General features: G+C 39.7%; 1 protein-coding gene across 2 annotated transcripts in view; it reads left to right on the forward strand.

The window, feature by feature from the left end:
• The first annotated feature begins 22,714 nt into the window (after positions 1–22,714).
• foxp4 (forkhead box P4) overlaps positions 22,715–27,124 on the forward strand; it is a 115,437-nt gene continuing 111,027 nt past the window's right edge. For both annotated transcript variants that reach the window (XM_047347077.1, XM_047347079.1), the window contains exon 1: positions 22,715–23,273. The gene's annotated coding sequence lies outside the window, so the exon portion shown is untranslated. The remainder of the gene's footprint in view (positions 23,274–27,124) is intronic.

Raw genomic sequence — 27,124 nt, forward strand, 5'->3', positions numbered from 1 at the left:
AAGGAGTCATTTGTCACTTTCCTTTGAGTACGACAATGAAGTGCTGCTGAAATGTGTAACACCAACTTTTAAATTTAATTAGCCCGTTCACAATTGGTACAGACATTAGTGAAAACAAAATAATCACAAATATTTAATGTGCAATGTGAGTTTAATGTGCAAACGTAAAACGTCTAATTCTCAACTTTATACGGTAATCATCTATAGCACTGACCTACACAATATAATTCAGGCTTGTACAACGTTGTATTTCATTAAAATTTCTGTGACCATAAAACAGTAAGAAAGCAATACATAAATAATGGCTTTATTTTGAGAAATATATTTGGTAACATAACAGATAAGACAGAAATCAAAATTATGTGACTCGTCTTTTCCATTATTTTAAAACAGTGGGTGTTCGAGTGTTTGCAAAGGGTCCTATGAGTGACCTATTGTATTTTTATCTAAAATAAGCAAATGATGGAAACTTACAGAAAACTAAGCAGAAGCGCACACTTAACAAATCCACGTGAAATAGTTAAAAGAGTATATAATCTTTTTGTATCCATGGCATCAAGAGAATGCCAAATAAAAATGATAATGGGGCTGACCTGGAGTACACAGAGTTTAATTAGGTTTTTAACAATAATTAACAATTTATTATTGAGCTAGCACTGGTTTTCTTTTGCCTGTTCACAAAGGAAATGTCATTTAACAACCAGCTGGTGTAGCTGGTTCTCATGTTTTGTTATTAGAACATATGTTTACAACTCTTCAAGGTGGAAAAAACTGTTGTAAGAGCATGAGTTGGGAAGTGATGTGAGAAAGTGGATGGGGGAACAAAAAAATAGTTCTTGTATGTGGTGATGATCTGTGCAACTGATATAAGGGATTAGGGATGCCAAAGGATGGGATATGATAGATGGTGGGTGAGGAGGGGAAAGCCAGATGTGCTTCACTCACATCAAACTTTCCAATTTAAAGGGCCTCCTCACCCCTCGCTATAATCTCTAATCCTGTCTTCATCTTCTTCTCTCTCTCTTCCCATCAAGCCATTTTTACAGACTTCAGCACATACATGCATATGAACAGAAACCATTCTCACTTACTTCCCCTTTTTTGCCTCTTTTTCTCCCAAGGAAGTGGCTAAGAAAGTTCATTTATGATGTTTTGCAACAGCAGCATAGCCTTAGGATGCGAAACACATCTCTGCGCTGCCAGATGCCACGTTGTGGGTTATCTTATCTGATGTTAAAAGGGGTGGTGGATGTTATTTGCATGCTGCATCGATGTTCAAATAGCAGTTCGAATGCCTCCTCACCAGGCAAAGGCTGTGATTGTATGGTTGGCAAGCAAACAAGTGTATCAGATGATATCTGCACTGGCCTACTTAACAATCCTGGGTTAGACACATGATTCTGTACCATAAAAACTTATACAACTTATACTTTAAACAGATCCCTCTCAACTCCACCAGCTGCTTTTTGCAAGTTTTCTCAGGTTACAAACACAAACTTCAATAGATTTTATGGGATTTTATGTGATGGACCAACAAGAAATATTTCATAATTATGGAGGAGGAAGGAAAATCATACTAGGTTATTTAAAGTAAACTGGGACCTGGTCGCGGGGGCAATAGACTCAGCAGAGACGTCCAGACTTCCCTCTCCCCAGACACCTCCTCCAGCTCCTCCAGGGAGAGCCCAAGGCCAGGCCAGCCGAGAGACATAGTCCCTCCAGCGTGTCCTGGGCCGTCCCCTGGGCCACCTCCCGGTGGGACGTGCCTGGAACACCTCCTGAGGAAGGCGTCCAGGAGGCATCCGACATAGATGCCCAAGCCACCTCAACTGGCTGCTCTCGATGTGGAGGAGCAGCGGCTCTACTCCGCCCGGATGGCCGAGCTCCTCACCCTATCTCTAAGGGAGTGCCCGGCCACCCTACGGAGGAAGCTCATTTCAGCTGCTTGTATTCGGGATCTCGTTCTTTCGGTCATCACCCAAAGTTCACGGCCATAGGTGAGGGTAGGAACGTAGACCGACCGGTAAATAGAGAGATTCGCTTTTCGGCTCAGCTCTCTCTTCACCACAATGGACCAGCACAGTGCCCCTATAACTGCAGCAGCCGCACCGATCCGTCTGTCGATCTCCTGCTCCATTCTTCCGTCACTCGTGAACAAGACCCCGAGATACTTGAACCAGACCCCCTCCAGCCCTTGGTTGTGCTAGAAATCCTGTCCATAAAAGTTATGAACAGGACCGGTGACAAAGGGCAGCCCTGCCGAGTCCAACATGCACCAGGAACAGATCCGGCTTAGTGCCGGCAATGCGGACCAAACTCCTGCTCCGCTTGTACAGAGACTGGATGGCCCCTAATAAAGGGCCCCTGATTCCATACTCCTGGAGCACCCCCCACAGGGCATCACAAGGGATACAGTTGAATGCCTTCTCCAGGTCCACAAAACACATTTGGACCAGTTGGCCAAACGTCCATGAACCCTCAAGTACCATGTATAGGGTATAGAGCTGGTCCAGTGTTCCACGGCCGGGACAAAAACCACATCGCTCCTCCTGAAGCCGAGGTTCAACTATCGGCCGGACTCTCTTCTCCAATACCCTGGCGTAGGCCTTACCAGGGAGGCTGAGGAATGTAACCCCCTGTGGTTGGAACACACCTTCCGGTCATCTTTCTTATGAAGGGGGACCACCACCCCAGTCTGCCAGTCCAGGGGCTCTGTCCCCGACCGCCACGCAATGTTGAAGAAGAGGCGTGTCAAGCATGACAGCCCTACAACATCCAGAGACTTGAGCTACTCAGGGCGGATCTCATCCACCACTGAAGCCCTGCCACCACGAAGCTTTTTAACCACCTCGGTGACTTCCACCTGGGTGAAGAAAGAGTCTAACCCCAAGTCCCCAGCCTCTGTTTCCACCAGGGAATGCGTGATGGCAGGATAGAGGAGATCCTCGAAGTACTCCTTCCACCGCCCGATAATGTCCCCCAGTCGAGGTTGTGGGCTGCACATAATATTGCAAATGTATCACTATGCAACCTTATTTTCACAATTTAGTGCTTGAACTTCAATTAATATGGTTTGCCACATGTTTAATGTAGAAGAAATGTTTTATGGGGACATTAAATGTTCTGGTAAGGTCTTTAAGAATCCTTTGGCAAAGGATTCTCCCACCGGGGTCTCCCAAATTCCCTGACATTGTGTGGCTCCTCTTCCTGCAGGAGTACTTCTGCGATCGGGGGACACAGATCAACACAACAGCAGAGTCCAGAATGTGATTGAATACAGTGAAAGCAAACTAAAAAGCATTAATCTCAAATTGTTTCATAGCAGTTATGGTTTAAGCCATGAACTGCCACTCCAAACTGTGAGGAAATTTGTAGGTAAAATGGATCAACTGTGCCGATCCCGATTCTGGGAGAGAAAGTAAAAAAAAGAGAGATTCGATTGGGAATGCAATAGACTTTCTAAAGACATAGTTTATGACAATTTCATTAAGGTTAGGCTCTCAAACTGAATTAAAATCATCAGATCTTTACTAATCAGAGCCTGCAAGATGTGTCTTCCAGGAACTGTACCAACACACACACGCATGCTGCAGCATATCTGCTTTATTCAGACTTTAAATTGGTGAATGATGAACAATCCTGGACAGTTGTGATTGCTTTAACTTGCAGGTTAGAACATAAATGTGGAAATATATTCAAACTTCAGACTTTGAAATCTCAAAATGAGTTGTAATGATAGTGTTACTCTCTGTCTCTGTATAGATGCTAAAAATGGATGTTCATGGTTTCTCTAATTTAATTTATACAGTAAGATATTTCAATGTATTTCAATGCATTGATTGGGTTAAATGTACTGTTTGCAAATAAAAATGCAGAACTCCTGTCATGCAATTTAAAGTTTACAGAAAATATGAACTGCAAAAGAGTATAGATGACTGAAACAAAATGCTGGGGATATTCATCCAGTGTCAAATGTGTTGCATCGTCCCATCATAAAGTTCCACCTATAGTTCGCGTCCATCTTAAAAGTCCTGTCTTACCAACAGGGTCATTTTCAGGAAAGATTTGTTCTCTGTGTTTTTGTCAGATTATGCCTTGGTTCCTGCAGTGGAAATGCAGTGGAGGTAGAAAAACCTACCGAGAAAACAGCACGGGTTCCCATGAAGTGTCCTGCAGTGGAAAAACACCTAAGCAAATCTCTAAAGCTTCCGCAGAACAGCTAGATTTATACTAATATTATATTAGAATGACTCTATTTACAATAAGGGGGCTTGTGAAAACATTCGGTTAAAAACTATTTTATTTTGAGGTATCGGGGTGAACGGGGCTGAACACAAATGCGTGCCAGACTTTTAGACTTTTATTTGTAAAATACATTTTTAAACCAGGCACCATTTTGTTTCCACTTCAGCTATGAACTATTTTCTGTAGCTCACTTACATGAATTCCCAATAAAATCTATAACATGACAAATTGTGTAAAAGTTCCAGGTGTAAAAACCTTTTGTAAGGCACTGTAGTATGTGCAAGCTTGCCTGTGTGTTCAAGCTCTTTGACCCTGCATCTGTTGCATTTTATGGCTGCAATATGTTAAGTACCTCTTATTATGGCCATAAAATCAAGGTCTGAAAGTAGCTTGATGCATTTTAAAGCTGTAGATGTAATGCCACTCTTTTTAACTTGATATACCAGATGCATGCAGGGCCCCTTTAACTGCCAAAGACCATGTCTGACTGTAACACACAAACGAAATGACAAGATTGAGAGAAAAAGGAGTTGAGAGGACAGGAGACAAATACTTGTGGACAAGAGAGGTGCAGAAACGAGAAAAAAGATGAAAGGAATTGCAGAAGAAAGACCAAAAAGGAGTTGAAGGTGTCTGAATTGTAAATGAGAAGACGACAATTTGACAGCAGAGGAACTGGACGGACGTGGACCCATGATGAAACTTTCATCCCTTACTGTAATGTGTCATTGTCTTGTTAAAAAGCAAGTGAGGGATACTTTTTTTTTTCTAATTTCAATTTCTCTGAGAGAGGCCAGCCCATGAAGAGTGAAAAAGCATAGAAACGACCTTAAATCAGAGTCTTTCTTTGACACGCTCACACAACCCCAGTGAGGAGACCAACTTTTTCTTCCTTTGAAGGACTACTCTTCAGCCGTGCTTCCAGATGAGGTTTGATACCTGTGATTTCAGAGTTAATCCTTGTTAGAATTCAAATAGTGGGGAAATCATTGTCTTTCTTTCACTTCTCCGTGTTCGCTTACATTTTCGCTCTGTCTCCCGCACTCCATCTTGGCTCCCTCTCCTTTCTCTGGTGTCGTCTGCTGGAAAAACAAAAGGCTGACCTCTGCGTTTTCTCCCTTGTCCTTAAGATTGGTTTTAAATACTCAGCAGATTAAAGCACAGGCGTGAAAGCTCACATTAGCCATAAATTTAAAAATCCCCCTGGTCGATAATCCATGTATTTGTCAGAATCAAACACAGGGGAAATAGAAAAGGAACATATGACATGATGAGGAGGCCCAGCCAGATGTCTGGTGAAGAGGAATTAGAACCAGGGAGATACATTTAGAAGAATGTGGCCCAAGACAAAAAGTGTTTTAGGATGAATATTGAAATTGTCTCAAGATGGGCTCACATGAGCATTTGACAGGACAAGACGCAGTGGAGCAATTGGATGACCTCTGGCAGTCCTTACTGTCTTCCTCCCTTATGAAAATATGACTTGCATGTGGCATCTTTTTTTACTAGTGTGTCGAAAGAGCAATATGAGCTGATGAGAAACTTTTCATGAATTAAAAAACTGTCATTTGTTGTTTTGTTTGCTAATTTTAGAAACCTCTTTTTAAGTATTGATTTCTCTCCCATTTCAGCTATTAGTGAACAAGCTTATCCTGAAAGGATTATTTAGGCATTTTGGGCCGCAGTGTTGAATACATTTCTTGCCATCTTCTTTACCCATTTCTTCAGCACTAGGTCACAGGGGAGCTGGTGCATCCCAGCAGTCTACACACGAGAGGCAGGGTACACCCTGGACAGGTCACCAGCCATTGCAGAGCAATACAGAGGCACACAGGACAACCATGCACACACCAATTCAAACCAAGGGGCAATTTAGAGAGACCAATTAATCTAACAGTTTTTGGTCTTTGGGAGGAAGCCAGAGTACCAGGAGAAGACCCACGCATGCTACCAACTGTGCCACCGTGTAGCCCTTAAACCGTGTTCCTCTTGATTTCTTCAGATTTTGTAGAGTCATAGGTCCACTTCAAAATTCTCTTCTGGCCACTATACAGGTTTTCTATACGATTTAGTTTTGGGGTCTGAGATGGTAATTGGAAATTTATCATTTATGTTGTGTGTCGTGAACTCTCTCTCTCTCTCTCTCTCTCTCTCTTTCTTTCTCTCTCTCTCTCTTTCTCTCTCTCTCTCTGTCCAACCTAAAATGACATGCTGGAATGATAGCTGATATATTTGCATATTAAATCGCATATGTTTACATAATATGCATGAATTAGAACCAATCATGCTTGTTCAAGTAGTGTCCCATTTCTCAAATCTTGGCCATAAGGCTGACATTCCCTTTCTAAATTAAGTGCTAAGAGAGTGGCAGGGCTAACCTTAATAAATTGGATTCTTCCTTTACCAAAGCACACATTTTCAGTTAAAAACCAGTTGGAGTTTATCAAACTTTACATGTTAACATTTTGCAGTGTTGGGCCAGAAAAGCCTTGCTTTTTAAGCAATCGGTTAGCATGTAGCTAGTGTCTAATGGTTGCCATGGAGACTTTGTGACCTCAAAAAGCTAATCTTTGCTGGCTCACTCTAAATATGGCTCCTTATGGAGATAAGTGGCCAGAGGCTAAAAGAAACGGGATTCTGTGTCTTGCCATATTTATACCACATGCAAACAGGATGTTGCTAACGAAAGTTCCTAGAAATTCTGATCAACTTTAAAATGTAAAATATAAGTAAAAATGCTTAAATTACAATTATTTTAATTGGATTGTTAAGGTTATCAATAATTCTGACACTGGTGATAAAAAACTATTACTTTCCACTCTAAATAAAGATTTGGTTAAAGATCATGCTACTGCAATAGAATATGATTGAATTTTAAGCCTTTTTGCACATATTTGCTAGAGGTGCCAGTATTCAGCACTGTATTACAATACACTACATGCAAATGGGAATTCTAAACTTAACATGACTGCATGGATCCTGCCTTTGATTGACTGGTGATCTGTCCACATTGTGCCCACTGACTGCTGGGAGCATTCTCCTTTCCCCCACGGCCCTGAACAAGCTCAAGCAGGTATAGAAGACGCTTAACTGGATACCAGCGAATTTGCTGCACTTATTTTTATTTTGTGCCTACATAAAGCAAATAACAAGGACATTACTCTAAAAGTTTTATTACTCTGTCTTACACACATAGAGTATTCATGAACAGTTGTTGGTGAAACTGCTGGCATTAAGTTGAGGTAAAGAGAAGCACCAATAGTCTTGGACACCACACATGGAGATCAAAACAAATCATTAAGCAGCTCATATACACAAACAGATAACATAAATGTCAATAACCAGTAAAAATGAATTCCGCATCAACACCTTCAGACCAACTGAATTAACTTGTATAAAGTGTGCTTTTGCAGAAAACATAAAAGGAAATAACGATAAAAAATATATGAATGGTTGTGGGGACTTATTGAAAATAAAGAAATATATGTGTATTTTTCATGTCGTTTTTGACATTATATTTTACAGCTTGAGTGAAGTTTTATTTCCAACGCTGTGGATGCTTGATTGACCTTCTGGTATCAAAATGTTTCAATAATTTAAGTTTTACTATTAAAAGTACAAATTGTGCCAAGAAGTGTAGTTTGCACAGTAATTTTTACTTTCATGTAAAACATTTGTTCCCCTTAAATTTTTCATATTTTGTGATATAAAAAACAACAAACATCACTGTTTAACTTGGATTTTAAGTGATAGATCAACCCAAATAAGTGCATTGTTTCCAAGTGGAAATTAAAAAAATGTGTTTTGAAAGGTTTTTTACTAATTAAAATTTCAAAAGTATAGCGTGTATCTATATTTGGCCCCCTTTATCCTAATACTTCTATTGTAAATATGTGTGAAATTATGTGAAATGTATTTTTTGTATTATTTAGGATTGGGCAAAATGGCCTTAAATTTTTAGCCCAGTATTTTGTGGTAATTAATTTGGTTATAATAAAAGCGACAATAAAAAGAATGTAAAAATTTATTTCCATATTTTAAACCTTATTTGATAAGCTAAAATGTTTGAAAACCAGTTTTCATTCCCAAACATGGCCAATGGCAATAAATTGTAGGGCTCTGACTAATGTCACTGCATGCTGTCGGAGCGGTCATGATTTGCAAGGCAAGAGTTTGAATAACTTGCAGACAGGTCACAGGAGCAACATTGTTAGTTGAAATGGTTCATGAGAACAAGTAAAAATACAAAGGCTTTCAGACTGGCACAAGGAGAACAGAGCTTGGAGTATGGACAGAGAATTGCGAAGAAACAACAGACATACACTCACCGGCCACTTTATTAGCCACACCTTGCTAGTACCGGGTTGGACCCCTTTTGCCTTCAGAACTTCCTTAATCCATCGTGGCATAGATTCAACAAGGTACTGGAAACATTCCTCAGAGAGTCTGGTCCATATTGACATGATAGCATCACACAGATGCTGCAGATTTGTCGGCTGCACATCCATGATCCGAATCTCCCGTTCCACCACATCCCAAAGGTGCTCTATCGGATTGAGATCTGGTGACTGGAGGCCATTTGAGTACAATGAACTCGTTGTCATGTTCAGGAAACCAGTCTGAGATGATTCGTGTTTTATGACATGGCACGTTATCCTGCTGGAAGTAACCATCAGAAGATGGGTACATTGTGGTCATAAAGGGATGAACATGGTCAGCAACAATACTCAGGTAGGCTGTGGTGTTGACACAATGCTCAATTGGTACTAAGGGGCCCAAAGTGTGCCAAAAAAATATCCCCCACACCATTACACCACCACCACCAGCCTGATCTGTTGATACAAGGCAGGATGGATTCATGCTTTCATGTTGTTGACGCCAAATTCTAACCCTACCAGCAGAGCAGAAATCGAGACTCATCAGACCAGGCAACTTTTTCCCATTCTGCTATTGTCCAATTTTGGTGACCCTGAGCCTGTGCGAATTGTAGCCTTAGTTTCCTGTTCTTAGCTGACAGGAGTGGCACCCGGTGTGCTCTTCTGCTGCTGTAGCCCATCCTCCTCAAAGTTTGACGTCTTGTGCGTTCAGAAATGCTCTTCTGCATGCCTTGGTTGTAACAAGTGGTTATTTGAGTTACTGTTGCCTTTCTATCAGCTCGAACCAGTCTGGGCATTCTCCTCTGACCTCCAGCATCAACAAGGCCTTTGCACCCACAGAACTGCTGCTCGTTGGATATTTTCTCTTTTGTGGACCATTCTCCCCTAAACCCTAGAGATGGTAGTGCGTGAAAATCCCAGTAGATCAGCAGTTTGTGAAATACTAAGACCAGCCCGTCTGGCACCAACAACCATGCCATGTTCAAAGTCACTTAAATCACCTTTCTTCCTCATTCTGATGCTCGGTTTGAACTACAGCAGATCGTCTTGATCATGTCAACATGCCTCAATGCATTGAGTTGCTGCCATGTGATTGACTGATTAGAAATTTGCTTTGAACAGTTGGACAGGTGTGCCTAATAAAGTGGCCGGTGAGTGTAGAACCAGAAAGATCCAGTGGAAAGCATAAGGAACTGGTAGGGGTAGAGAATTGACAGGCAATCCAGAAGAGCCAATCAGAGGAATGAGTAGCAGCTGAGGTAGAAAGAAGGCAGATCAATCAGAGGGTATGCTGAGCAGCTGAAAAAGCAGAATACATCTAACCAATAACAAAGAATTGGACTGAATAAGGTAAGACCTAACAAGAAAATGACCAAAATGAAAACACAGATGAAAATCAGAACATCAACACCAGTAGATCGTGACTGAGCCCGATAAACACAAAAACTGCTTTAAAAAAAGACTTTCCCATTTTCAAACAGGCTACTTCAATATCAACTTGCATTAAGTAATGCAACTATACTGCTAAACACAATAAATGTACTTGATCAGATTTTTGAATGTATTGATATTTATTGATTCTTACATGGAACGAGCAGTGAAAAAACACATTAAAAGTAGGTGGCAAGAGGAAAAGTCTTGTTGACAAAGGCTTTTAGATGTCCTGTCTGCAGTTTGCCACCGGCCATGGAGGAGACCCAGCAAACATGTGGAAAAAGTTACTCTAGTTGGAAGAAACTGAAATTAGAATTTTTAGCATACATGTAAAACACTGTGGCAACAAACTAACACTGCATATTACCATAAATACATCTCTCTACTAACACATGATAGTGGCTGCATCATGGTGTGGGGATGTTTTTCTTTAGTAGATAGAAGGTAGACAGACGTCAGAGGTATTGGGAATATGGACAGAGCTAAATGGAGTTTAAACAAAAATTCAACATGGAAAACTCACCACCCCGTCTCGTCCAATCACTCCTCACTGGCTGCTCCAATCAACGGCAGGTCCGCACTCCTCCTCTGCCAATCATCTCCCAGGGCATCACTTTTAAAGACATTCTGCATGGAAGACACCACTGTTCTGCTGAGCTTTGACCCTCCTCCACCCCTTCTCCACCATAGGTTCCCAACTCCTTCCATACCAAGGCCTACGCCACCACCAGGATCGGATCCCGGGGGGGGGACGTACCTAATCATAATCATAAGATGTTTATTCAAACTCATTTTCATCCTGAGCGTTCACGCGTCAAAGAAATAATCTTTCAATAATAAACTCTTTAACCGTCTTCTTGTTGTTTCTCCATTATGTGAGTCTTTCCAGTTTGAAACAGAACAACACTACAAGAATCTCTGGTAGAAGCTGCAAACGACTGTAGGGCTGATTTTCACCTGTCAGCTAGAAAGATGATCCTAAAAATACATCCAGAGCTAAAATAGAACGGATTCAATTTACATATTCATGTGTGAGAAAGGTCCAGTCCAGGTCAAGTCCATCCAATCTGACTGAGCATGAGCAATTCTGCAAAGAAGAAAGGTCAAGAATTTTTGTCTGTAAATGTATAAAGCTGATAAAGACATACCCCGAATGAATTGTGTCATATTTTGCCGTGGAGATGGACCCAAATAAAGATAAGAGAAAGGCAGCCTTGTATTACATGCAATAAGGTTTATTGGAAAACTTACAACAGATCAGGAACAGGCACAAGAGGAATTGGGGATCGTCACATTTGAAACTGAGGAGCACAGAAATGAACACAGAGGAAATAAGACACAACACAAAAGGATCAACTAACCAATAGTAAAAGACTAACAATTAGAATGAGAGTCTAAACTAATACACAGAGAATAGAACTCAAGAAAGACAGAAAAATTCAGCACAAAGAAATTAACCCAGTATACAACACCCTGAGTGATAATAATCCACCACCAAAAGTAATCAAAATACAAAACCAAGTAAGAGCCAAAAACACAAATACCAATGGAGCACGACAACTTCCTGTTGTAAATTCAGTTAAAGTTAAATTTAGCTCAGGAAGGCTGAATATAAATGCAAGCCAGTTGCAAGTTTTACATTTGTATTTGTAACCATCACATAAAACCAATTAAATACACTGTGGTTGTAACGTGACAAAGTATGAAAAGGTTCCTGAGGTATAAATATTTTTGGAAAGCACTGCATATCTTTCTTACTAAGTATTGTGTTTCTGTAAAACAAACACGTCAGTCACCTACTCTCTGATCTGCTCTCGAGCTGGTTATTAGGCTTGTTAAATTTGTCAGCTGCACAGTGACAGTCACAGTACTGTGACCAAACTCTTTGGGTTACAACTCTGCTTGCTGTACTAAAAAACTAGGCAGCTGCACATCACATCATTAGAAACACACACACAACCCCCCCCCCCCCCCCCCCCCCCCCGCCCCCAAAAGAAATGCCAGGTCTTTGCTATCCTTCCTCTGCATCTCTCCATACATCGCCTCTTTGTCATTGCTTAAACCAGTCCTGAAAGAACACAATGCAAAGGTAAAACAGTTGAGGCTTTTCCACATCTTTTTTTAGTGTGTGTGTGCCTTGAGTGTGTGTGTGATGCTTTCAGAGACAAAGACCCCTGCTGTAGCGAGTCCTGTGGGAAAGGCGTACGGCCGGAAGATGTGAGCGCGCTGGCGAGTGATAATGTCAGCTGGAGAGATACGGCGTGTCATTTTACACAACCGCACATCAAAAAAGACAGTGGGGGGAGAAAGAGGAGAAGACAGCATGTCATTTGTTTGCTTTGATACAAGATCGCACGGGGGAGTGGATGGCAGTCTTTGCAAATGTGTGTGTGTGTGAGTGTGTGTGTGTGTGTGTGTATATATCTGTGTTTCCGTTTGACAGTGGGCCTGTACGTCTGGCAGGTAAGTGTGAAAACGACGAGATTCGCAAGGATTTTTCCAAAAGGTTTTTTAATTAATTTGTATATAAACAGGCCCCATGAAGGCCCTGTTCCACAGCTTATAAACTGCTTGATTGTTATTCGGTTTTATGTAAGTTATATACTCAGTTGCACTACTAAGTTTCCTTAAATGCATCACATTTTCTCAATAGAATTTTTCACAATCAAATATACACTAGAGCAGAGGATGTAATTCGGGTTTTTCATCTAAAAATATACACACTCCTAAACCTTGTGGAGAAGGGTTACAGAATAGTTAAAGTTGATAATGCTGGGAACAGTGGGTCCACCAACAAACTAGACCTTTTAGGTTAAGAATAGGATGTCATCAAAGTTCATGTATGTAAATAAATAAAATATTATGCTACTAATGTTGATTTTAGATGTAACAAAACATATGTAATACCTTTCTCATAGATTTCTAATCTCTGTTGCGATCACCTTTATTAAGGAAGTTACTTATTTTTCATGTTTTATACATGTTTCATTATATTATATATGATATTTGGTAAAACCAGTAGCTCCTAAAAACTAAAACATGCACATAATAGTTTCCTCCTTGATATAGTTGTTGGCACAAAAAGCTTGGCTTTTACATTAAAGACATTCAAAAACGAGGAAGTACACAAGGATGCTGTTAGGACTTGAGCAACGGAGGAACCCAGAATGCAGACTAGCAGGCAGCATGATGGTAAGTGAAAAGGATTTAATTAACAAAAACTCACTCCAGATGAGGCAGAATCAAAACAGGCAGATGAGGCAAGCAAGACAGGCATGACATGATCAAGAAAAAACAAGACGTGAGCATGATCGAGACGACTAGACCTGAGCATAATCCAGAAAGCAAGACATGAGCATGATTTGAAAATGTTTCCACGATGTGTAACTGAACAGATTAGCTTGGAGCAGGTGAACCGAATAAAGATAATGGATAGACAGAACAAAACGTGGCTGGAGCAAAAGAGACTCTTGAATACAAACTAACAGAAACTAGAACAACATGAAACTAAAGCATGACCAGATCCAAAAACCAAACTTGACAAAACATGAACTAGAAGACAAAAACTAAAGCATGATCAGGAAAATAATAAACAGAAGCATGATTCAAAAACTGTGAGAAACATATAAGAAAAAGCAGAAACCAAACAAACCAAATCATAACAGATGCAGTGCTAGAGTAATGCAAGAAAGGAGAAAGGACACAAGGGAAAAAACAACAGGACAACAGAATAAAGGAAGAAAGGAATGGAAGATACAAGGAAAGAAGGAGGACATAATAAAATAAGGGAGGACACAAGCATGGAAGGACCAAAGAACACGAAAAATGAAGAAGGAAAAAGAAAAAGGTTATACACAAGGAGGTAAGAAACAAAGGAAGGACATAAGGAAAAAAGGAGGGATAGAAGGAAGGAAGGACATAAGGAAAATAGCAGGGACACAAACAAATAAGGACAATGTTTAGACAATGAGATAGAGAATAGAGTCTTGAAATACAAATATTTTTCCATACACCTATCAGATTTTTCCATGTTTTTCCAGACCTGGATAATAGTTTATTTTGTGTATTCTTCTCTGTATAAATCCTGTGAACAGAAAAAAGCAGGTAAAGAGAGATGAAATCCCTTTCCCACCAAGCAGATGTAAAGCAGATGTACATTTTCTTTGTTCTTTGGTTCTCACCACTATTTCCTCAGTTCTATAGCGTAATAAATGTCCAAACAGAACTCCTAACAAAGAAAAGTAAAAAAAAAAAAAACTACAGCAAAATCACAATGAATTATGAACGACAATCATCCCTTGTGCTTAAAACTCAAAATAGCAATGCGAAAAACTGACTTTCACTAAGAAAGTTAAAAGAAATTACTGTCGTAATCCTTTTTCATCTTTGAGTCAACAGCCACTTGGACGGTTAATCCTTCAGCCATGAACACACTCTTTCTTTTTTTTACTAAAGCTGAGACTCTATCTTTCTGAAAATTTACTTTCAAAGAGATGAGTTTTATTAATGTCAGTCAGTCATTTTCTACCACTTATTCCATAGTGGGTCACGGGGAAGCTGGTGCCTATCTCCAGCAGTCTATGGGCGAGAGGCAGGGTACACCCTGGACAGGTCGCCAGTCCATCGCAGGGCAACACACAAACCACCATGCACACACTCATTCATACAGTCAGTCAGTCAGTCATTTTCTACCGCTTATTCCATAGTGGGTCACGGGGGAGCTGGTGCCTATCTCCAGCAGTCTATGGGCGAGAGGCAGGGTACACCCTGGACAGGTCGCCAGTCCATCGCAGGGCAACACACAAACCACCATGCACACACTCATTCATACACATAAGGGCAATTTAGAGTGACCAATTCACCTAACAGGCATGTCTTTGGACTGTGGGAGGACCTGGTGAGAACCCACACATGCACAGGGAGAACATGCAAACTCCATGCAGAAAGACCCCCGGCCAGGAATCAAACCCAGGACCTTCTTGCTGCAAGGCAACAGTGCTACCAACTGTGCCACCGTGCAGCTGAGTTTTATTAATGTTTGAAGAAAAAAATCCTCATATTTATACCTTCACCTCTTTGCTTTTTTGTTGTTTTGAAATACTTACAGTCCATTGTGGATACCTGTTATTAGGTCCACACACCAGCTGGAGTCTAGACCACCGGGTTGCAAATGCCTTAAAACAGAGTGAGTCATTGAGGCACACAGCATGATGTTATCTCTGCACATGAGGAAGAAGTGTGTGTTAAAACAGCTTGTTAACATATGCATTGCTTCCTTGGCGAGGATTCCCTAATTATTTACTTCCAACAAAAGACTACGATGAGCAGAGAGTACCGATAAACAAATCTTCTGTGTATCTTCGCTTCCGTTTTCACTTCAATGTGGGTGTGTGGGTTTGCCTGTGTGTGTTTGTGTGTGTGTCTGTTTGTGTGTGTGGGTGGGTGAGTGGTTTCTTGATGCGGAGCAGCTGGGACAGTAAACATGTTTATGAGAGGCTAATAGATAGCAGGTGGTTATTGGCTGTTAGAATACCAGCAATACATATTCAGACAATTATCCAGATGTTATTCTCTGAATGAAAGCTACAGATCCTAGCAGAAGTATTCACACCCCACATTTTGACACCTTATAACTACAAACTTCAATTAATCATAGAAGCCCCCAAGAAGTCCATGTAACTCCAAAGTAGCAGCAGAGATCTTCAACTTAGGTGGGAGAAGCTGAGAAACGGGACAAGTTCTTGTTGCATAATCCCCAAATCCTGCCTGTATGGATAAGTAGTAAGAAGAAAGCTGTTCTTGAAGGCAAACCAAAAGAAGGCCCAAGCGATGTAAAAGAAACAGCAACCATTTGGAAGAAGGCTCAATGGTCAGATAAGACCAAAAATTAATAATTTGCAAAATGCTTGCCACAGTGAAGCATTGTGGTGGCAGCATCACACTGTGAGGAAGCTTTCTTGAGCAGTGACAGGGATGCTGGTCAGACCTGATGGGAAGCTGGATGGAGCTAAATCCAGGGCTATACTTAAAGAAAACCTATTAGAGACTGCTAAAAGAGACTGTCACAAAAGTTCCAGCAGGACAGCAACCAAAGCTTCAGCCAGAGCTACAGTGGAATGGGTAAAATCACAGCATATTCAATTGAAAGTCTGTGGTTAGACTCAAAAATTACTGTTTACAGATGCTTTCTAGCATCTCTAAACAGGAGTTAGAAGGCAGGAGTTAGAAGGCAAAAGCTCTGATTGCATCAAAAGGCAGTTTTACGAAGGATTGACCTAAAACAAATCATGCCACACTTAATAAAAATATTGAAAATCTGTTTATTTTTCCTTCCACCTCATGACCAGCGATTACTTTTTGTTGGTCTAGCATATCCCAATCCCAATTTTATGGTTGTAACGTGACAAAATATGTAGTTTCAAGGGTGATGAATATTTCTGCAAAGCACTGGACACTGAAACATGACTTTGCCTACAGGGATTTTTCTGTAGGTCTGCAAATGTTTGATACAGATCATGTTTTGTTGTTTTTCTTGTATTACTTCAAATCACTGTTTGCTGTCGTCTTTGCATAGCCACAAAGGCAACATTGGTTCACTTGTGTGTTGGTGTGTGTGTGTGTGCTGTCTTCCCACTTTGTCTTTATTTGTAAACAAGCACACTCAGATGTGAAGCAAATTGGGTGTGGGCACATGTGTTTGTGAATGTTTGGATAATTTCTGCTGAAGTGCAGCATTCCCACACTGACTTTGTTTATTTGTATATCTGTGTGTGTATGTGTGTTTAGGGTTTGATTCTTGAGGCGCTGTGGGGATTTTGAGGGGATTGTTTGTAAACATCAACAGCTGTAAGTTTTATTTTATTGTAGTTTTATTTTACGACATTATTCCCAGATGGTTGTGAAAGCGTACAGCCTTTATTTCCCCTTCTTTTGCTTTGGTACCAAACATCCTGCACTTCGTCAACCCATGCTCAGTACCACACGTGCTTTAGCTTTCCTCTGGAAACAAACAACTGTTTCGGGTCTGAACCGAAAAACAGCAAACTCCCACCAGCTCTTTAATGTAATCCAAAATCCTGCGTTGAGCAGATCAGAAATGAGTTATTAGAGTTGGTGACAGGAAGGTTTTTTTTCCTCGTTTATACCAGCACTGTGACACCGTGGGTGAGCACTCCCATATTTCTCTTTAATTAAGCCCGAAAAAACCTTGTAGTACAGCCAACCCGGCTCATGTAGCCACTTATGTTTTAATTTAATTACCTGTCCACTTTGATAATTATTCCCCCTGATTAAAAGGGAAGGAAGGGTTCCTAAATGGGATGGAGGATAGGTTAGAGGGCCACACTCTGTTCTCCTTCTTTCACCAGAAACGAACAAGAATGAGGGCATTTAATTCCAGCTGTCTGCTCTGTTTTACACCAGCTTCTCATTTAGTCATTCTAGGGACTTCAGACACAATTGTACACTGTTTTATCATGATATAACAGCCATGACTGAAAAAAAAAACAAATAAACAACAAACAAATCTTGGGTCTGAAAGCAAGCACAAATGATTTATAATGTCACAGAACAAGCTCAATAGTGACTTGGTTGCTCTGGTACAGCTCAACAAGCTACAGGGTTCCTGCCCATTTTTCACATAAATCCACACTTTTCCAGACTCAGCTCTGCAAAGCTCTCTGACTTGTACGCTCACTGGAAAATATAACAACATAATTTTCACTATAAACTTATGGTAGATTGTTTTAAAGTGGGGGAGATTAAAAGATTAAACTGAAAAACAAAATCAGGAGGGAAGGAAGGACGGAAGAAAGGAAGAACATATGAAAGGAACGTGAAAACAGAACAATAGAGGAAAGAAGGACACAAGGATGGAAGGGTAGTGGGTGCACGCAAGAGACAAAAAAGGGAGAGAAAAAATATTATGGAAAAGGGAGACCATAGCGGTAAGAAATGGTGGAAGGAAGATGATGAGGAAGGAAAGAAAGTAAATAATCAAGGTTACAAGGAAGGGAGGAAGGTAGTGCACAAGGAAAGGACAGAGGAAAGAAAGGAAAGGAACACAGGTCAGAAATAAGGAATGAAAAAACTCAAGGAGGGAAAGAAGGAAGGAGGGAAGGAAGGAAGGAAGGAAGGAAGGAAGAAAAATAGGAACAACACAAGGTAGGAAGAACAAATGAAGGATACCAGAGAGGAAAGAAAAGGACAGAATGCATGAAGAACAATGAAAAAGCACGATGAAGACAGAAAGAAGGAGAGGTAGGGCACAATCAAGGAAGGACAAGACAGAAAGGAAAGAAGGAAGGACATCAGAGACAGAGGAAGCAAGGACACAATATTTAGACTCTAGGATAAGGAATGAAGTCAGGAAATAAATATATTTTCTCTAGTCTTTACTTTTTCCAGTCCTGAAAAATACTGAACTCATATTCAATACTTTTCCTTGTAAGTTACCTGTTTTATTATGCAGTTTGCTTTTTTTGAAAATTAGACTTAAAAGTGCTCCATCCTGAGAAAAACCACTTTGAAAAGCGTTGCTCCTCACCCATCCCGTTTCCCACATTAGCACCCATCAATTCTCCAGAGACTTACCAGAGACGTACGACAAAGTTCCCCCTGGCAAAATCTGTCAGGTTCACAGGGAAAGACAGAAAGCAAGTAAGTAAGTAAGAAGTAAAAGAGCTCCCAGGCGCTCACAGATGTACACACCCTAACGTTTGCACACACAGGCACACTCTTTTTTTCAACTGTATTGATCGCCCTAATGAATGTGTTGTGATTTACTGCAGCCGTGGCTCATTGTTGTGTGGCGCTGTGATGGACTGCCATCATCTTCCAAAACTAAAAGCTTAAATAGAGAAAAGGCAGAAGGGCAAATTCCCATTTAATGGCCTGAGCAAAAAATAGATATATATTTCAGGATCTTCGTTAGAGTTATGGCTTTTTTTCCCCTTTCATTTTGTAGTGACAGGTATGATGTAATTTCCAAAATTCATCAGTAATCTCCACACTGATGTGCTGTCAATTAGTAAATGAATGCGGAGGCAAGAAAAAAAATGCAGTGATAATTTCTCAGAAGGAGTTGTCCAGCTTCCAAAACACATAAAGGACATACTGAGGTAGGCAGACAGTAAAAATTTATCTAATCACTGTATAACCGTCTAAACCCAAAGCAGGTGCATCAGAAGAAAAAGAAAAGGATCCACCTAAATGTTATCTTTCATTTGTGCAGTGGAGCATTTCTTATGCTGATATAAATCTTTCTAGAACAAATCAATATTATTCAGAATTATAAATGAAAGTAATTTCTCAATAAAATGTGCTAAAGTTAGGGCTAGTCTTAGGCATAAGTAAACTTTGCAAGTACTTGGACCCCTGGGGGCCTGCATGACCCTAAAAAACGTCACAGTTTAAAAATGAAAGTGGATCACAGAACTGTTAAAAATTTCAGCTTTTGGTGACATACAAATGAGACCATGATACATAATTTTAACACTTTTTCCACCTTTGATCTGACATGTATTTTTGAGACACTTCAACTGAGAAAAAAAACCCTAATTTTAACTAGACAAAAACCTTGCAATAATTGTTCACACACGTAAACTAATACTCTGCTGAAGCACATTTTGATTTACTTACTGAATTCAGTCTTGCATACATACCTGCAATCAATTACTTAAACGTGATCAACCTCAAATAACGTTCAGCCGTCATAGAAGGATTTTGCTGACATTGGCTCATTTTCATTATTTAGCCAAATCTTTTTTTTCAGATAGGTCACAAAGGACCCAAACCAAACTTCAACGAAAGAATGCAATACTCACAGTGTAGCATGGTGATGGCAGCATTATATCCTAGTTACTTTTCTTTAGAGAACACTGCATGTTTCCTCTGCAAAGCTGAAGATGAAAAGTCTATTTTTCATTATCACAGTGAGACTAAGCATATATCCAAACCAACAAAACAATGGCTTGAGCAGAAAACAATAGTTCTGCAACAGGATATCCAGAGTCCAGAACTAAATCTGACAGATTTCTGTAGACAAGATATGTCTTCACATAGGACTGTTTTCAGGCAGGGTCAGTAAATATTACTAATTGAAGATGTAGCATACTTTTGATGGCTTCTCAAGAATATTGAATACCTTAATTGAATGAAAAGATGCCTCAAATAGAGCAATAGTTTAGGGGTGTGCCGTTTAAAAAAAAAATAATTTTTACATTTTCCTTCTAACAGCTTTGTTTGTTTTTCAGTTCAATTAAACATGACAAACGTCACGTCTTTTAAAATGATTTGGCCGTCAGATTTTTTTAAATCACAAAAACCCTGCAACTAAAAAGGGGTGTGTACTCTTTTTAGATCTATTGTATATTAATAGTCTTGTTTTAAAAGAATGATTTCTTTGGCTAGTGTCTGAGCAAGGAAATCATGGAAAACATTGCATGTTTCTTCCTACCAGCAGAGCTCCACCACTCTGGAGCCAGTTCCTTTGGTACAACTTTTTTTATGGTTCTTACCAAATAGGTCAGCAATTTTTACCACTTAGCTGGCACGAGGGAAATAACTGAATAAAGCTGCTAAAATAATTATTATTCTACAGTGTAGCCTAGTCTTCCTTGTATTTTGATAAATAATATAAAGTGAAAGACTTTGTGTTAAATGGAGAGAGAAGGAATTATCAATACGAAAGGGTGGTCAGCAACAATGTGATTGCTGGTGAGCTTAACTCCAACCAGGACATTTTACGGCCATTGAGCCAGATCCAGCTCCTAACATCTCCTGGACATGCCTGTGGTGATCAGTAGAAAATCTAAATATGAATATGCATAAAGTGTTAATTTTGTTGGAAAATCTGAAAATACTGCTTTCATTTTGAAAAGTAGCTTTGTTTTGAAGGCTGCTGCAGTCAACTAATGCTCAAAAGAGAAACCGATATATGATGTAAACTTTTAACAAAACATGGACTTCTAAGTAAGACCTGCCCAATCTTTTATCATTAATGCATTAATGTGTGCATTCATGATATTGTAAGCATCAGTTAGTATCCATTATTTGTTATTTCACTGTCATGAATGCACATTTTGCATGCCAATAAGTTCTTCAGATTGTTGGATTTACTGTCACTGCACTGGATGCCCACACCTTACACAGATAGTTGTGTCGATGACACTGTTATTAGCTTAGCAACTTTCTTGTTCTCTAGTGTCTCTTTACAAAAAAACCTCTTCAGAAAAATAAAATGCACATCCACAAAGCCGGCACAGCTGGGCTACTAAGCCAAACTACACTTAATATTAAAATAATAATAATGCTTTAAAAAACAAACTCTACCAAAGTGTCTCTTTCGGTTTACTTTTATCAGTCCTGAGCCCAGATAAAGGAAGAAAGTAATGTTGGATTTGTAACATATTTACGTCGTTTTCTTGCTTATTGTGTTACTGTATTAGGACAGCCAATAGCTTTTTTCCTTACTGAGGAGTTGGGAACAGCGAGCAAAGATGCTGAAGGTCACTCTTAAAATCCACTAGAATGAAATGGTGAAACCTTGCTCTTAATCATCTTTTTACAGAAGTGAAAGGTTTGTGAAGAGCAAGCAGCTGTTGTTAGGGACTACGGCTTGAATTAACCTTATCAGACTTAATATCCAGTGAAATACAACAATTTGTACAATTTTCATTATTTCCTTTATACATTTTTTTAATTGTTTCCTGAAGGATAATATTTACAGTTAGATTAGACAAAGTTTTACTTGTCAGTATGGCAGGTTGCATTTTAGTTTATTTCAATATCTGCTCAGTTTATTGGTATAGTGCCGGTTCACAAAAATGCCATCTGAAGGTTCTTAACAAGAAAAACAGGTCCCATTCATATCGAGAAATATATAATCAAATCAATCCAGTGCAATCAAACCATATCAACAGATTCAAATTCAGGTACATACATTTATACTCAGTCCCAATGCAGTCAGGTTCAGCTGTAAAAGGTTTTCTGTCAAAGGAAATATGTTATTTATTTGTAATGAGTACTGTTGCCTGCAGCCAGTTAAAATCATATCTATATTATATTTTGTAATATATTATGAAAATAACTATAGTTACTAATGTGGCTCTTTGGGACCTTTGGGAACAACCCAACCATGGCTAATCTAGAAGTAGCCCCCAAATGAAATTGTACTAACGGGCTTCAACTTGTCATTGCTCTGGTAAACTTCTAAAATATTTGAAAAATTATGTAGTCTTTTAATTTAGGTCAGTAGTATTAGTCTAGATTTACATGAAAATGTTTTTTTTTTAGATTTGTTTGAGACTTTTGTAAAGCAGAAAAACTGTGAACAAGGACTGAGCAGCAGAACTCTGTGGCTTGATTGTGCTTTGTTTCTGGCGGTTTCAGGGCTCAAACTTTGTGCAGGCTAACATCTGTTGCTTTCTGCTTCCACAATAGCACAACTCAGCAAGGATGCAAAGTGGGTCAAAAGATCAGTGCCTTCCCCTCATCCACACACACACACACACACACACGCACACATACACACTGGCAGAGAGACAGAGACACAGCTCTCGTCGAATACTGTGCGCTACGAGTTTGCGCACCTGCTTTAGAGACATTACGGTAGCGCAGCAAACTGTCCCCCCGCCACACACACACTTCACACACACACGCTCAGCCCAAGTGATTCAACCCTGATTTCCAAGCGAACAAGCGAGCGACAAGACAGGATGCCAAAAAGTGCAGACCAGCGGGGAGGTTTTACGCGTTGATCGGGCTTCTTTGAGAAGAAAGCCGGTGGAAGCAGGAGAAGCAAGTGAAGAAGACGAAAGAAAGGCGCGTTGTTTCTCCCGCTGCAACTTGCGCTCAGTGCCAGAGTTTTTAGCGGCAGTATTGTTCCGACTTCACTCCAGAGGGGCCACTCCGAGGAGAGAGGACGGACACAAAAGGGGGGAAAAGGAAAAGGGACTTAACGAGCACGCTTTTTTCCGCTTAAAGTAATGGTCCTAGCACCCTAGTTTTCTCTGTCTCTCGCTCTCTTTTCCTCTCTGTTGTTTTTCCATTACATATATTTTTATTATTTTTTCGCGTCCCGTCGGCTTGTGTGCCCCCCTTGTTTGTCGCCGTGAAGAGAGAGTGTGGACGCGCCGGGGTCCGAGGAGCAGAAGCGGGCTGTCCACATGGTCCAACCGCTGGCGTGAAAGTTGACTTCTTCAGAAACCGAGAGAACAGGTTGATGCATTGTTTCTGCACTCTTACTTTTTAAGTCTTCCTCCCTTCCTTTCCTTTCCGCGCTTCCATTGAAACTCTCTGATACACAACTTTTTCCCTACCTCACTGTTTGTTAAGTTTTATAATGTTATTAGTCTATTAGAGTAAATATAACTCAAGGGACACAGTCATGTTTTCTTTTTTGACACTGCTTTATTCCAAATTTGACTATTTCCAACCCAAAACTTTAAAAATCCCCTATTGAGCCACTTGTTGTGATGTTTTTATTAGCAGAAAGTTAATCGCGGTTTGTTTATCTGTTTGGTGCTTTTAAATAAATTAGAAAACATTTTTTAAGATTTGTTTTATAACCTCTCTTCATCGGCATTATACAATTTTTTTTTCAAATAACATTTATTAACGCGATGTTTCGTGACCAGCCTCTTTTGCCTGAAGCTTTTCCTCTTCAGAGAAAAGAAAAACGAAGTTTTTCTCATAGAAGCAACTAAAATGTCGGGATCCGAATTAAGGAAATCAACTTAAAAAAAGGATTTTACAACAATTGTCATCAATTTACAAGGAGTATAGTGATTTTTGTTTATATATTTCACACAATGCCCTAAACGCGTCTTTTAAAAAGTTTTAACCTTTTATTAGGCTGCTCATAATTAAACTATGACGATTAAAATGATATAAAATGACTTACATTCTTTGCCTGGAGATAAAAGGGCTCTTGTCTTGAGGAGGGAGGAGAGAGGGGCTATTTGAGCTGACATGGTCAATAGGTTTGGGGGAACAATACTTTCTTTTCAAAAGATTCTGACTTTTGAAACTAGAGTCGCTCTGTGAGACCTCACCGAGGTTTGATGTGTCCACGGCGCTTCCTTCATTTCTATTTTGTTTTTATGCTTTATTCAATTAGAGGTTTAAAAAACACGCAAAATCTCGTATTTTTGGAGCTCTGATGAGAGAAAAGTTGTAAAACAGTATTAATGACAATTTATATTGTGCATGGCTGCAGGCAGTGCTGATGCCTTTTAGCTCTGTATAACATACCGGAGCTGAATGAGCTTGACTGTATTAATGATGATAATATTAATAATAATAGAAAGACAGAAACACGCCTCGTTTAGGATAAAACGCAAACTACATTTTTCCCTTTTATTCTGCCTTAGATTAGTTTTTGTCTTAATGTGGAAACTAAAGCACAACCCTCCATGTTTTTCCTTAAAGTAGGCCTCCACCACTGAGGAAATTATTTATTTCTCCAAAAGGGAAACAAAAACCGTATCTGCATTAAAAAACGGATGTTGTAATGACATACTTGTTTTTGGGTACTTGCATATGCAAACTAAAAGTAGCAACTTTAAGTTTTAATAAAGACAGCTGCTTTCATCTCACTAAAATACAGATTATGAAAGAAAACCAGCCAGCAGATCGCTGCGTGTCAGCTGCACATAAAAAAAAACGGTAAGAAATGAAATGACAATTAATTGCTGTTAGTTGTCTGTCAGTCAGAGACAAGCATACAGGCCGTGTGGTTGCAACACCGTGACACGGGCATTATTGCCCTGTGATTGATGGGCGCGGGGGCATTTGGCATAATTAATTTTATTTACTGTGTCCTCTCTGCGCTGTTGTTCCCCCCTCCCCGCCCCCCTTCTTAGCCTCGCCACCTCCACCCTCCTTGTTCTCTCAGGCGGTATTTTCGCGACGTGATGACACACTTTTAATTGCGGTTTAATAGAAGATCCAGCGGGAATGAAAAAAAAAAGGCTCTTCATCATAGGGTATGACCTTGCCACAGTTCTGGAGTCAAATAGTAAGGCAGTTTTGCTTCTGGTTTTTGGTTGTTTGTTTGTTTTTGCGGTGGCGCAAAGCCCCAGGTGCGCAATGCATGCTTCAAAAAACGTTTATTCCATCAAATTCTGTTTTGTATGAAAATCTGAGCAGAGTTCTTTTTCAGTTTTGGCCTTCTCTCACTCTTGCTGCGATTTTTTGTGTGTGTGTGTTTTTTTTAAAATAGTTTTTAATTTTTCTTTCTGATACTCAAACTCATGAATTCATTTTATGTGCCAGCACAGTTTTTAAGAATTTTGTACTGTAATAATTAATTTAATTTGGTAGTTTGGATAAGATAAATATACACAGTCAAACATAATTACACAAATTGTCTCTCAAAATTGGAAGCAGAGAGCATAAAGAAAACTTTCTCATGTTAATTTTTAAGATTTGAAATAGATGATTTTAATTTCTCTGTATCTGTTGTCTCATTTTAAAGTAATTTGTTTTTGCTTCTTGTAAAAATAACCACATTTATGGTCTTTGTTTATTAATATTTGCAGGAAGCTGACTGATCTTTATTGCTAAATTCCACCTTCAGTATAAAACCAGCAACATGAACAGGATAAAGTATTTGTGAAGCAGTTATATTGTGAGATGTTCCTTTTCAGGGGAGTGTAATAATGTCAAAATAAAACAAATAGTAATTCAGATACCAAAAGTAGTTATTTGGAGGAGAGAACTGTAAAAGTGGAGGAAGCTGAAGGTGTCTGAGACATAATGACTCTCCTTGCCAACTGTCGGCCATTGTCTGTATTTGCAACCTTTTTCCATCTGACTTGCTTTATCACTTTTCCCTCTTTGCTTCATATTTTTCCCTCTTCTTAACAGCTTGTGTGTCTTTTGCAAGTCCTGTTTTATGTCATTGTGTGTTTGAATGGCTCCTGTTTTCCAGATTCCTATCACTTTCAAACAATTGTTTCAGTGCTTGCACATTGCTTAAATAATGATTTTTCTTTTTGTTTTATAATGGTCCTGGAGTATGTGGGGTGTGACTGGAGCCGTGTAGGAAAACCGTCTAGAGAGACAGGCAATAATAATGAATCTCATGCGCTAAAACCCCTTCAATAGGATTAAAAGCCACCGACGTGATTGTATTATTCCATAAACTCACTTACAAAGTCCTTACCTCCAGCATGAGTACATGTGAAGGTACATGTGGAAGAGTATATGCATCTGAGTGTGTGTGTAGTGCTTTTTTCCTCAATTCACCTGTCCTGCTTGAGTGCAAATGGACAGTGTTTGAGGTTTTTAAATGTCCCGAGCGTTGGAAGCATATCGACAGCTCAGTGCTGTCTGTCTCTGCATCTGTCTCTGCTCTCTTCATTAAAACCCTCTGCCGTCATCCCAAACCCACAAGTCTGAGTGGGCTTTTTGCTCCAAAGTGATGTTGAAGAGCACGAATATACCGCAGCACCTATACATGTAGGGTTTGACCTGTGTTAGATTTACTCCTGTTGGAGCACTCACATGTTTAAAAGCTGAAATGCTTAAATTCTTAATATCCTTTTATTTGGATTTTGAGAAAAAATTAAAACCGAAAACGTTCCTGATGGGTATTTTAAATGTTGGTCTCCAGGCTAACGAAGAAACATGTTTTTTTTATTGACATAAAATCCTATGACATACAACGAAAATGCAAGTAGATTTTTTTTTTGATGAATTACAAGAAAAAACTGAATGATTGTCATGAAGTTGGAATTGCTTTGTAAGTGACTGTGATACTGCCGCCGCACTGCTTCAGACTGAGGCCCGATTATACATGTGGTTCTAATTGAACCTGTTATTTAGGAGAAGCTGAGAGGCCGAACGCTTGTGCAAAAACGTGTGCGTCTGTCTCATAATAAATCCCACACGTTTTTTCCAAGATTAGATATGTTTTCTTATAGCGGGTCAGGTGGTGGTGCCGTACCGTAAAGTTGCTGTGCAGCAGACGGGGGAAAAAGATGCTATAAGGTTTTTTTTTGAGAGTGATATGATGAAAGGACGCACGGGCAGGAATCAGAATCCACCAATTTTCCCTAGGCTAT

The sequence above is a fragment of the Girardinichthys multiradiatus genome, chromosome 20 (assembly GCF_021462225.1).
Source record: "Girardinichthys multiradiatus isolate DD_20200921_A chromosome 20, DD_fGirMul_XY1, whole genome shotgun sequence".
Classification (NCBI taxonomy): Eukaryota; Metazoa; Chordata; class Actinopteri; order Cyprinodontiformes; family Goodeidae; genus Girardinichthys; species Girardinichthys multiradiatus.